Raw genomic sequence first — 12172 nt, forward strand, 5'->3', positions numbered from 1 at the left:
TGTTCCGTCTGTACGGAATCGAGTGTTTCTCCCTCGCACGTGCGGGTGTTCTCCGGGTGCTCGGATTTTCTCCCGCACGTAAGCACTCATTAATTTGCTGAAACCACCTTAATGTGTAGGGGACTGCAGAGCTCGGGCTATTGTTGATGGCACCGGCTCCGCTGCCTTCCCGTCTGTGGCTCCTCGTGCTTCCGAGTCGTTCTGGCTCCTCGAGAGTGAGAAAATACTTGACGGTGCGGCACAAGTTGAAATTACGATTATTGTATTATTTTACAAAAAAAATACAGTCCCACTATTTACGTTGCTTTCTGTGTGCATTAATCCGTCAGTGGGCCTCATCCAATATTTCAAAGCGGTCCTGGGTGCGCATTACAGCAATTTATGGCGCAATCAATATGCTAATTGCCCTTCAATTATGAGTGCGTCTTTCAGTGCGGGAGATTCTCTCCCATCTTGTTTGTTTTGCATTGGGGCCACGTTAGTCTCGCCAGCTCCGACAGCAACATAGTTGAACGGACGAATGAGTGAAGGAATTGAAGAGGCGACGTGATTCACCGCGTCGGTCGGCTGAACGACTAAGCGGCACGATCAATTGTGGGTGACCGTGCGAGCCTTCGCGTGATTGAACGAAGCGACCGAATGAACGAACGGGGGGCGATGCGTGCGCTCGTGACCGCGTGAGCGCGAGTGGCTTGCGCGCCTGGCGCATCGGCGGAACGAGCGAATGAATTCGAACGAATAAAAAAAGGGAATCAACCGATTAGTTTGGCCACGCTGACACGGCCGCGGGCAGGCGAAGAGGCGGGCGGCCGTGGGTTTCGCAAGACTGCTCCCCGGCCCTGGGATGTGTGTCCCAGCACCCACCCCGCCCTGCGCGCGGTGTCTGCCAGGGGGAAACCGAACACCGTGTTTGCCTTCCCTAGAGTTCCGCGTGCCCTTGCCTCTCCATCCTCTCCATCCGCTCTTCACGGCTCCAGCAGACAGATCCTAGGAGGCAAAACAGCACCCCTCCCTCCCTCCCCCTCGCCTCCCCACCGCCACAGCACCGCGGCTGTCTCGACTTCCTTTCTGCGGCAGCCAGCCCCCCACCACCACCACCACCCCTCACGGCGTCGTCCGCTCCCCCCCCTCCACCACCCCGCAGCCAGCGCCGCCGCCACTGCGTTCCTCCCGACGGTGGCGGCGGTAGCGACGGAGCGGCCGTATCGTGGTTACGGAGCTCGCTCTGGGGGTGCAGCCGGGCCGTGCAGACGCCGTCGTTATCTTCTGCTGCTGCTGCTGCCTCGCCCCCCCCCCCCTCCTCCACCCCCCCCGGAGCGCACGCGGCGCTTCGCTCATTCGTCTGTCCGCCTCTCTGCGTGTACGCGCGCGCGAGCGTGTGTCTGTGTGTGTGTGTCTCTGTGTGTGTGTGTGTGTCTGTGTGTGTGTCTGTCTGTGTGTCTGTGTGTCTGTCTGTGTGTCTGTGTGTTGTGTGTGTCTGTGTGCGTCTCTACCTGGCCTGTCTGCCCGTGTGTGTCTGTGTGTGTGTGTCTGTGTGCCTCACTGTGTGTCTGCCTCACTGTGTGTCTGTGTGCCTCACTGTGTGTCTTTGCGTCTGCCTCACTGTGTGTTTGCCTCACTGTGTGTCTGTGTGTCTGCCTCACTGTGTGTCTGTGTGTCTCACTGTGTGTCTGTGTGTCTCACTGTGTGTCTCACTGTGTGTCTGTGTGTCTGCCTCACTGTGTGTCTGTGTGTCTCACTGTGTCTCTGTGTGTCTGCCTCACCGTGTGTTTCTCTCACTGTGTGTCTGTGTGTCTGCCTCACTGTGTGTCTGCCTCACTGTGTGTCTGTGTGTCTCACTGTGTGTCTGTGTGTCTCACTGTGTGTCTGTGTCTGCCTCACTGTGTGTCTGTGTGCCTCACTGTGTCTCTGTGTGTCTGCCTCACTGTGTGTCTGTGTGTCTGCCTCACTGTGTCTCTTTGTGTCTGCCTCACTGTGTGTCTGTGTGTCTCACTGTGTGTCTGTGTGTCTGCCTCACTGTGTGTCTGTGTGTCTCACTGTGTGTCTGCCTCACTGTGTGTCTGTGTGTCTGCCTCACTGTGTGTCTGTGTGTCTCACTGTGTGTCTCACTGTGTGTCTGTGTCTCACTGTGTGTCTCACTGTGTGTCTGCCTCACTGTGTGTCTGTGTGTCTCACTGTGTGTCTGTGTGTCTGCCTCACTGTGTGTCTGTGTGTCTCACTGTGTGTCTGTGTGTCTGTCTCACTGTGTGTCTGCCTCACTGTGTGTCTGTGTGTCTCACTGTGTGTCTGCCTCACTGTGTCTCTGTGTGTCTGCCTCACTGTGTGTCTGTGTGTTTCACTGTGTGTTTGCCTCACTGTGTGTCTGTGTGTCTGCCTCACTGTGTGTCTGTGTGTCTCACTGTGTGTCTGTGTGTCTGTTTCACTGTGTGTCTGCTTCACTGTGTGTCTGTGTGCCTCACTGTGTGTCTGTGTGTCTCACTGTGTGTCTGTGTGTCTGTCTCACTGTGTGTCTGCCTCACTGTGTGTCTGTGTGTCTCACTGTGTGTATGTGTGTCTGTCTCACTGTGTGTCTGCCTCACTGTGTGTCTGTGTGCCTCACTGTGTGTATGTGTGTCTGCTAGTGTGACTACCTGGTTGCTTGTTGTGTGTGTGTGGCTGTCTGTGTTTGTGTTTAAATTGTTGTGCCTGTTTATATATGTTTGTGTGCCTCTCAATATATCTGTCAGGCTCTGTGTGTTTGTGTGTGTCATTCTTTGTGTACACCGGTATTTGTCTGTCTCTGTGTTAATGTGCACAAGTATCGGTGTGTGTGTGTGTGTATCATGCATATCTCTGTGCGTGTTCACCTTTAAGTGTTTACGTCCATGCATGCCTCACCTCATCTCCATCCCTTGAAGGAAGAGCATGCCAAGATTGTGGAGCAGAGGCCAAAAAGCTTAGCTTTATTTACAGCGTTTATGGTGACAGGAGCGGCACGAGACAGCTTTAGCATTGTTGCGCTCACTAAAAACCCGTGCGCGTATTGATTTGTTTAATTTACAGCTATAGTCTGTCTTCAAGCTGTGGTCATTCATTTACATTGATTAATGCGTGATTGCCGAACATATTTCTACGGCCATCATTTATTAATTCATATCGTTCGGTTCTTTATTTATTTCCCGGCAGCAGCAGCAGCAACAGAAGCGTTAATTTTGACCGTCTGCTTTGCTCGGCTTTCTTTACGCAACGCGCTGCTCGCATTATACGCCACGCACCTATAGCGTCGGATAAAGCGTCAGCGCACATTGGGTATAATTGAAAATCCAAATACAATACATACACTGTCATCAAGATAAGAGTCCGCATTCCAAGCCAGGTGCTAAATGACCAAAAATCTAAATCACGGGAAAATCTTTATGAACCTGCCGCAGAAACAGATTAAAAAAACGAGGTATATATTACGTATTTTTAAAGGATCTTGACACAGCAAGCCACTTATTTCGCTTTATTAGGGTAATGCATAAAAGAGTCCGTATGAACCAATGTCCCATATACAATATAAAATATTTATTGCTGCCCTTAAAAACAGTCTATGCCGGTTGAGGATTTGCTTTAAGTCGGGCAGAATGGATGTTTGCAACAAAAAAAGGGGGAGCAAAGTGAATAAATTATGCGGTGCACCTTAACGCACTGAAAAATCTATCGCGAAAAATTTGGGTGACAGTTATTGGGTGTGGCTTGATGGAATAAAAAAAAACTTAACAGTTAAAAGAAGAACTTTGTTACCCCACCGGGGGAGCGCAAATGAAAAAATAAGGCGCGTGGGATGGTGAGCCCAATTTTTTTTGTCGCAGATGAAACCTGTACTTTATTCATCTGCGCTGATTAATTATTCATTGTAATTCTGATTTTCTCTCTCCCGCTCCCTCTCCCGCTCTCTCTCCCCTCTCCCTCTGTCTCTCTGTCGTGCCGCCCGTATTTTTTGCGCTAATGCACTGCGCCGGCTGGGCGAGCATTGGAAATAATATCGTCAGCCGTGAGCCCGGGTAATGACTCGGCCGGATAATTACCGCGTAACAGACAGATTACAGCGGGCGACGGGGGTGTGAGGGTCTCGTTGTCTCTGGGGACACAAAAAAGGGACAGGACCCCTCACTGGCGCGGCGCAATTGAAACGGGATATATATTAAACAAAAAAACAGAAATAAAAGATTGCTTTCTTCTTTTTTTTTACGTACAATCTATTTGGTCATTAAGTTGTTTTGTGACGATTAAAGACAAGACAGAAATGTAGAGGGAGTTGAAAAGGGCCGCTTTGTGTCTGGCGACGAGACTGCATTGGTGATTTCGGGGTTTTTTTTGGGTACCCATTTTTTGTTAGCTTCGTTCGTGAAAGGTAAGCCCTCCGGCCGGTGTATTTTCTCTCAAATGTAATACTACGTGCGCAGTGCGTGACAGGTGTAATTGAAATACGGCGCGTCCGTGGGATAAAAATAAATCGTTGCGGGGTGATGTTTACGAATCGTAGGACTGTGACCTCGGGGAAAAAAAGTTTGCAACAAATAACGTCCTAAATCGCTCGCCGCGCGCGACTTCCGTGATGTGAAATGTTTATGATCCTCGCCGCCGTCGCTGCCCCCGACAGCGGTCAGGAATGTCGAACCGATTGGGGGGCAGTTTTTCTTGCGCGAAATATAATTTTTTGAACGAGTGCTCCGGGCTCGATTGAAATGCGCAAACTTTTTGTTCTCGTTGTCGTCGTCGTCGTCGTATTCACGCGACATCGTGCGCGTACGCCGTTTTCGGTCACCGTTCGTGTGAAAAGACCCGCGATTAATTGGCTGTCCCACGGCGCTGGCAATGTCAACTCGTTTCCTAGCTCGTCCGCTCGCTCGTTCGCAACGGAGAGATGTTCGGAGCGAGCGTTGGTAGTTTACTTGGGTTAGTTTTGTGTTTTATTGACGACGATTGCATAATTCCGATTTACAACAAATGATGAATTGTGCCTTAATTATTTCAATTCTATGGTTATTTTAATACATTGTTAATACAATCACAGCTCAAAAGATGCGCTCAAAATAATCTCCGCAATCATTGTTCGGGCTCTAAATACATTATTGTGCGTGTGCGCATGTGTATATTTAATTCCTATGGGTTTTTGTTTGAAATCAGTGCAAGTAGGATTCTACATTGACTGCATAATACGTAACGTCCAATGTATATATTCAATGTTATTTTATCATCTTGTAATTATTTTTTTTACACTGATTGGTTATAAACTCTTCAATATAAAATACATATATTTCTCCACAAATCTGGCTGTCGCCTGATGATGCTAGTTGTAATTACTGGTGAAACGTCGTACTCAAATTGCAAATGTTGTGGATTTACTCTCCAACACACCGGTTAGTGCTGTACTAGTAACGCATTGGCATCTTCTGTTTACGTGACAAACCTTACTAATTGGCCGTGTCGTGTGGTGGCTGGTTTAACAACACATTTATATTTATGTGATCGAACCAAAAAAAACCTGTATTAGGGATAAAATGTATACTATATATATTTAAACAATTGTGTGTGTGTGATGATGTACAATAAATGAACGAGGTAATTTTTGCTGAGTTTTGCAAGCCGCAAGCGTGGACTGTGCTGACGGTCCTAGAGTCACTCCTCGGTATTTTGTGATTTGGATCCGTACCCAATATTTCGTCATATACCACTCATCCGAATTTAACAAGTGCACGTCGGTTTTTCTCAAATCATCGACGAGTAATGCAGCAGCCACCCGCCCGCTCGCTCGTCAAACAGTTCATGGATCCGTTTTCTGCTCCGCTAAATTCCAAAAACCGGCGTCGCTTTTCCCTGCGTCGGTTTTCGCAGTGGCGCTGTCCTTCGTGTTTTCGGCTCTCCGGCGTGTGCTTTTTTGCCGTACCGCCACGTGTCGTTCGCCACGACGTTCACGAAGTTTCTGCTCGACGTTCTGGAGGCTTCCGAATCTTCTGGAACCGAAACCTGGCCAGCACGTGAGGTGAAAAGTCGGGCCACCGTGTCAAACGGTACGAACGCCACTTGAGAGCGATGGCGTGAGCGTATGTTCCTACTTCTTCGGGAGGCGAACCCGCCTCGACAGTTGTCGAGGACTCTTAAGCGCAGCGCGGCAGGATTGATTGACATCCTTTGGGACAGACGTGGTGGATCACCGGCGCAGGGAGCAGAACGTAGGGGGAGAACTTTGATCGGCAGCTGCTTATATTTACGTCAGCTTGGGTAGTCGGGGGGGGGGGGGGGGCTATGAGCGTTGCCCAGCGCTTGTTTGTCAACAACAACCGACTGGCCCAGACTCCGTGCGCTCACTGCAGCCGCCCGCCACTTCCGTGGGAGCTCCGTTTTTGGGATCCGGCGCAGGAGCCGATCCAAAATCCACAATGACACTTGTAGCAACGCAGCGGTAGCAGTAGCAGCAGCAGCAGCAGCTACTATGCTCGCCGTCGCGCGTGTGTCTGGGTCACGAGGTCTTGCCACGGTCGGTCTCATTGTGCGTAGGCTCGCGCGTCACATTCATGACCGGTGCGAAAAGTTGAATAACAAACATTTTGGGAAAACAACCTTGGCCACGTTTTTGTTTGTGCTTACTGATTCTGTGTAGTTGCGCTTTGCTGTATTCCGGTGGAGAGAGAGGACTGGAGTTGGTGTGAGGAGTTGTTTGGCCACATTAATCATAGCAGGGAGAGGGCGGCGGTGGGAGGCACTTTGACCAGCAGACAAAGCCCGGCTTGGGCGGCTGTGGCGGTCGTCACAGGACGCCTTGGCGGCGTGGGCGAGCGAGCGAGCGAGCGTTGGTGTCACAAAACAAAAAAGCCACCCCCGGAGCAACGCGAAGTCATCGCTTGAGAGGCTTCGGCACGACGCGACGGGAAATCTCGTCGCGTATGCAAATTCCACTTTTGTCGTCATCGTCTTCGCGTTGTCATCGTTCGAGCATAAATCCGATGGCCGCGTCGTGCCGTCGAAGAAGTGAGACTCTTTATCGCAGGCGGGGAGCGAACGGCGAGTGTGAAATGTATTTTTCGAGCCCGAAAAACTTGAAATGACGAACGAGGACGGAGGCTGACCGCGGTCGAATCGCTAACCGAGCCGCTTTCTTCTTCTTCGCGAACTAAAATGGCTGCACAGTTCAGCTCCGATCTGTCGGCGTTTCTGCCCAGCTTAATTGAAAATTAATAACCGGTCTGTAACCGTGGAAACGGTGTCAGTGACGGCATACAGTGGCTTGACTGATTTAAAAAAAAAATGTTATTTAATTTTCTACACATATTAATTTTCTTTTTTTTTTGTTCCACACAGTCTACATTTTCTTTAATGTCATCCGCCTTCATCAGCGGTAGTCCCTTTGTCACGCGCGTGCATGTGTTAGAACAAGGCGCGGCGTGACGATGGATAGAATTACTCTGAGAGCTAGAGAATGCATTTGATGCGACGCATCGCATGTGTCAATACAATTGCACTTATTATAATGTTATACATTAATGTATTTACGTTTCGTAATACGCTCAATTACGGGTGGATAACGGCAACGTCTTTTATTAAAACAATGTAACACAACAAAAGCTCGCGCGTCCATTTGGTGGAATACATGTGCGTATGTGTATACGCAGTGTAGCGGATACACATGCATCGTTGATATTGGTGCAAGGCGACAAACGGTGAAAGAGGGTAATTTAAAAGATTGCCACTTGATCAGTCTCTTCGGGTTTTTTGAGCGCACGATTTACACATTCTCCGGCTCGATCCCCCACCTGCATCGAAAAAATTAACCGCGGCCATTTGAGATTAATGACGGTGAAAGCTGCACGCGTTCACGAGGACACGGCGCCGGGCTCCGTGTCCCCCCCCCCCCCGGTGTTTGATTGCGTCGTGGGTCTGACACGGCGCTCGACCAATTTCCCGGGGGCCATGGCCCCCCACCCGACCAGGTTTACACCACCCCCCCCCTTTCCGTGGTTATATTTTTCTATACTTCTGGACGGAGTGCAATTCGCGTACGGGGGTCAGCGACGACGGGTGTGGGTCACGGTGGCCGCGGGGTGGTGACGCTCTGGGGGCTCCAGGTCGTGGCGACGGTGCGGCCGCACTTTTTCTGTCGCCGGAAAAAAAAAAACCTCTTCCCTGCGCATCTGCTGGCGTATCGGGGTGTGCGGTTTTCGCGGTCGGCTGCGATCCCAGCGACCCGGAGGTAGCTCCTGCCCACGTTGTGGACAGCTGTAGTTTCATCATCATCATCAGCAGCAGCAGCAGCAGGCACGATCAATCCACTGGTGGATGAAGGCCTGGCTAAAGTCACCACTAAGCTCGTCGCGCAATCCTGCGGTGCAACGATCCATCCGGCACCTGCACGCGGCTCCTCAGTTCCCGGAATTCTGAACTAAGGTGGCGTGTGTCTCCGCTATGGTTGACTCGGCCTGAGTAGACGTGTGCCTCTTTCCGTTGCGAGTCATCGACATCTCGCCACCGGGGGAGACAAAGGTGGCCAGGTGCGCGCGATGCCGGTTTTACCACACCGTCGTTCTGCGTCGGGCCGGCTTTAACGGGCGCTCGCTAGCCACACATGGGGGAGATCTTTGTGTTTTTTTTGTGTCATGTGGTGCATGCACGTGCCTACAAGTGAGTTTAATACGCCACAGTTAGGGCTGACTTCGCGATGAATGCTTCCTGGCGTTTTGCCGCAGCAACGGTCGATGTGCGATTGCGTGAATTAAAAGTAAATAAACCGACGGACTCAAAAGGAACGAGAATCGGCGTTCTCCTCTGGGTTTATTTACTCCTTTGCTTTCATTATTGTTACAATTTCCCCACGTGCGGGGCAGCCTGCCGAATGCGATACCGGCTTGGCCGTGTGGACGGCGACCGCACAAACGATCTCGCTTAGCCGGCTTTTGCTGGACCATCAACTGCGCTCGGACGCCACAGTCACCCGTGCCTAACACCTGCCCCCTTCCATCTCTCTCTCTCTCTCTGCCGTCTGCCGACCTGATCAATTGTTGGCCGCACTTGGGTGGGGTAGGTTGGCGGTTTAGAGGATGGGTTGACAGGTTGGCAGGTGGGTGGGTGGGTGGGCGAGTCGGTGGGTGAGTTGGGCTGGGATGGAGTGCAGCCACAATTGCCCCATCTCCACCCACTCCCCTCTTGCATTTTGTCCGTGTCATCATTATAAACGATTGATGAATTAGCACGGTTGACTACGTATGGTGCGAAAGACGTTCGATGTACATATTGTCTTCTTATTTGGGATGCTGCCGCGGTGCAATGCGTGGCACACTGGGCTTGCAATGCAGAGGTCACCGGCTCATGAAGAGACAATGGGGGAGCTTTGTTGAATTTAGCCGGCAGTATTAAATGGGCGCAAATCGTTCTGTCGATGGGCCGGGCACGTGTGGTTGGGCAAAAGGGTTGCTCCTGCCACCTCTTCTAAAGGAACTAAAACTCACCGCATTCGTCAATAACACTGTGGCCTTGGCGAGAGAGATGTAAACAATAGGCGACGTCTGGGGACGATGTCCCTTCTTCGCAGCGCGTAGAGAGGCAAGAGAGGTTGACGTCTGGGGAGCTTAAGACGCCTTGGGGTGAAGCTGAGACGTCTGGAAGATTAGGCCAAACACCATCGAGGGAAAGAAGTTACAGGACTGTACCTTTACCTCGACCCTGTTTACCATCAGATGACTCACTCGTTATTTTTAGAGCGTGTTAGATTTAGTTTGCTCTGCATTTCAGATTGAATTCGGACGTCTGATGACTGGTCAGGCTCGCCAACGGCACTATTTCACAATCTCTTGAGCTCCTTTGTTTTGTTGTTTGTTTGGAGGCTGTACACAAAATAAATCCACCGCAAAACCAACGTTTCTCAACTCCATTCTTCGTGACCTCCCCCGCCTCCCTCATCTCCGTCCCCTCCATGGTCCTCCTCATTGCGATGACCAATCGTTTCGGTTCATATTACAAATCTAGCCGCCGTACACCGCACACACACACACCTGATGGTTGGCACTCCAGGGATGTCGGTGCCGGCCGTGGCGGTGAGTCAAAGAGTGCCGGAGGCGAGAGACACACCGCCATGGACCGCTTGGTTTGGATATCGCTACCCAGTTTGGCACGGAGTGATGTCTCTTTGTGGTCTGCAGAGAAACAGGTGGATTAAGAAGCCAGCAGATATATCCGCAGTTCTTCTTGTTCTTCCGTATGGCTGATGCAGATGCAGAGCAACAGCTATAATTTCACATGCGGGTGGTCAAGCCAGACAGCCGCGTCACGGAGCAGCGGAGTGCGTCGCCGCGATGTCTACTTCGTATTTGTGGATCGGGCATTGCGTCGTTAGATTTTGTACGGTCTGTTCTGGATGACCGCAGTCGCACACTGTTTTTCCATTTGTTGCATCAGGTGTCCGCATCTGCCATGGTCTGTGGAGCGAGCGGATCTGGTTTAGGGTGGACCATGAGCTTCGTGGAAGATCAAACCCCCCAGGGATCTTCTGCATTGGGTCGTTGACTACAAGGTGTTTGTGATCATTCCCAATCTGGGGAATTCCGAGTTCGGCTTCGTCAGCTGAAAGGTCGTGAATCATGTTACGCTCGTCCCGATTTTTTATTTATTTGATAAATAATTACCGAGTTGTTTTTTTTAAGATCACTTTTTATTCAATTGCGTTAAGGTTCCTGCAGCTAGTTTTTTTTGTCCCCACGATGTCCAGGAGAGGGCTGTAAGCAGTCGTGTGAACTCCTTCCGGAATAAAAAAATCCCCCCCTGTTGGGGTGGAGGGAGGCAGAGAGGACAGATAATTAAAGGCCTCGAGAGGGATCCCAAACGCTGTTGTAGCCGACTCCGCAGAGCCACTTTTGCTGGCACCATTATGCGGTGCGATGTGGATTTCGGGAGCGTCGAAGTTCGTTGCGACTGGAGGCCTGCCACGCAGCGGTGCGACGGTCGGCAAGCGCGCCAGGCTTGCGATCCCGAGTTCGCCGGGCTTGCGATCCCGAGTTCGCCGGGCTTGCGATCCCGAGGTCGCCGGATCGATTCGATCTCCCGGTGGTTGAAACAACGGCGCGAGTTTTTGTATATATATATATTTTTTTCTAAACACATGTTTTTTTATTTATTCCCTCCAACCTCTATCCACCGAGCGGCACTGCGAATGGGGAACAACCGAGGTTATGTCGATCGGTCGGCAGGTCGCGTTTGGTGGGGTAAAGTGTGGGTGCTTCCACCTCTTCCACCAATGTCTGGCTGTCGGCACCCCGAGAGGCCGTTCGCAGAGGACAACATGAGGATTTTGAGCCTGGACTCGAAACAGGGTCACGGGGTCAAGAGCACAGAGAGCTGTGGATAGATCGGTCCACTAGTACGGGGGCAGCAAAGGAGAAGGGGACACCTCCTCCCGCTGAGCAATCGTTTAGGCGGGCTCCCACAGATAGCCACGGTTGCTAAAATCTAGAGCATGTGAGGGGGGGTCGAGTGAGATGAGAGGCAGGAGAGAGCGTGGTGGAGAGTAGTGAGATGAGAGGGGAGAGGTAGGAGAGAGCGTGGAGAGGAGTAGAGTGAGATGAGAGGCAGGAGAGAGCGTGGAGGGGAGTAGAGTGAGATGAGAGGGGAGAGGTAGGAGAGAGCGTGGAGGGGAAAATAGTGAGATGAGAGGCAGGAGAGAGCAGTGGAGGGGAGTAGAGTGAGATGAGAGGGGAGAGGTAGGAGAGTGCGTGGAGAGGAGTAGAGTGAAATGAGAGGGGAGAGGTAGGAGAGAGCATGGAGGGCAGTAGAGTGAGATGAGAGGGGAGAGGTAGGAGAGTGCGTGGAGGGGAGTAGAGTGAGATGAGAGGGGAGAGGTAGGAGAGTGTGTGGAGGGGAGTAGAGTGAGATGAGGGGGGAGAGGTAGGAGAGTGCGTGGAGGGGAGTAGAGTGAGATGAGAGGGGAGAGGTAGGAGAGTGCGTGGAGGGGAGTAGAGTGAGATGAGAGGGGAGAGGTAGGAGAGTGTATAGAGGGGAGTAGAGTGAGGTGAGAGGGAGAGGTAGGGGAGTGCGTGGAGGGGAGTAGAGTGAGATGAGAGGGAGAGGTAGGAGAGTACGTGGAGCGGAGAAGAGTGAGATGAGAGGGGAGAGGTAGGAGAGTACGTGGAGAGGAGTAGAGTGAGATGAGAGGGAGAGGTAGGGG

The 12172-nt window shown here is 51.5% G+C and overlaps 1 protein-coding gene across 4 annotated transcripts in view; it reads left to right on the forward strand.

Moving 5' to 3' along the window:
- The window catches only part of LOC133349435 (forkhead box protein P1-like), a 267516-nt gene that overhangs the window by 56473 nt on the left and 198871 nt on the right, over positions 1–12172 (forward strand). The window contains exon 1 of one of the 4 annotated variants that reach the window (XM_061562864.1): positions 4249–4375. The exons of the other annotated variants lie outside the window; for them this stretch is intronic. The gene's annotated coding sequence lies outside the window, so the exon portion shown is untranslated. Of the gene's footprint in view, positions 1–4248; positions 4376–12172 lie in introns of those variants that run through there. 4 annotated transcript variants of the gene reach the window in all.

This window comes from Lethenteron reissneri, chromosome 30, assembly GCF_015708825.2.
Source record: "Lethenteron reissneri isolate LAM-NWPU_2019-01 chromosome 30, ASM1570882v1, whole genome shotgun sequence".
NCBI lineage: Eukaryota > Metazoa > Chordata > Hyperoartia > Petromyzontiformes > Petromyzontidae > Lethenteron > Lethenteron reissneri.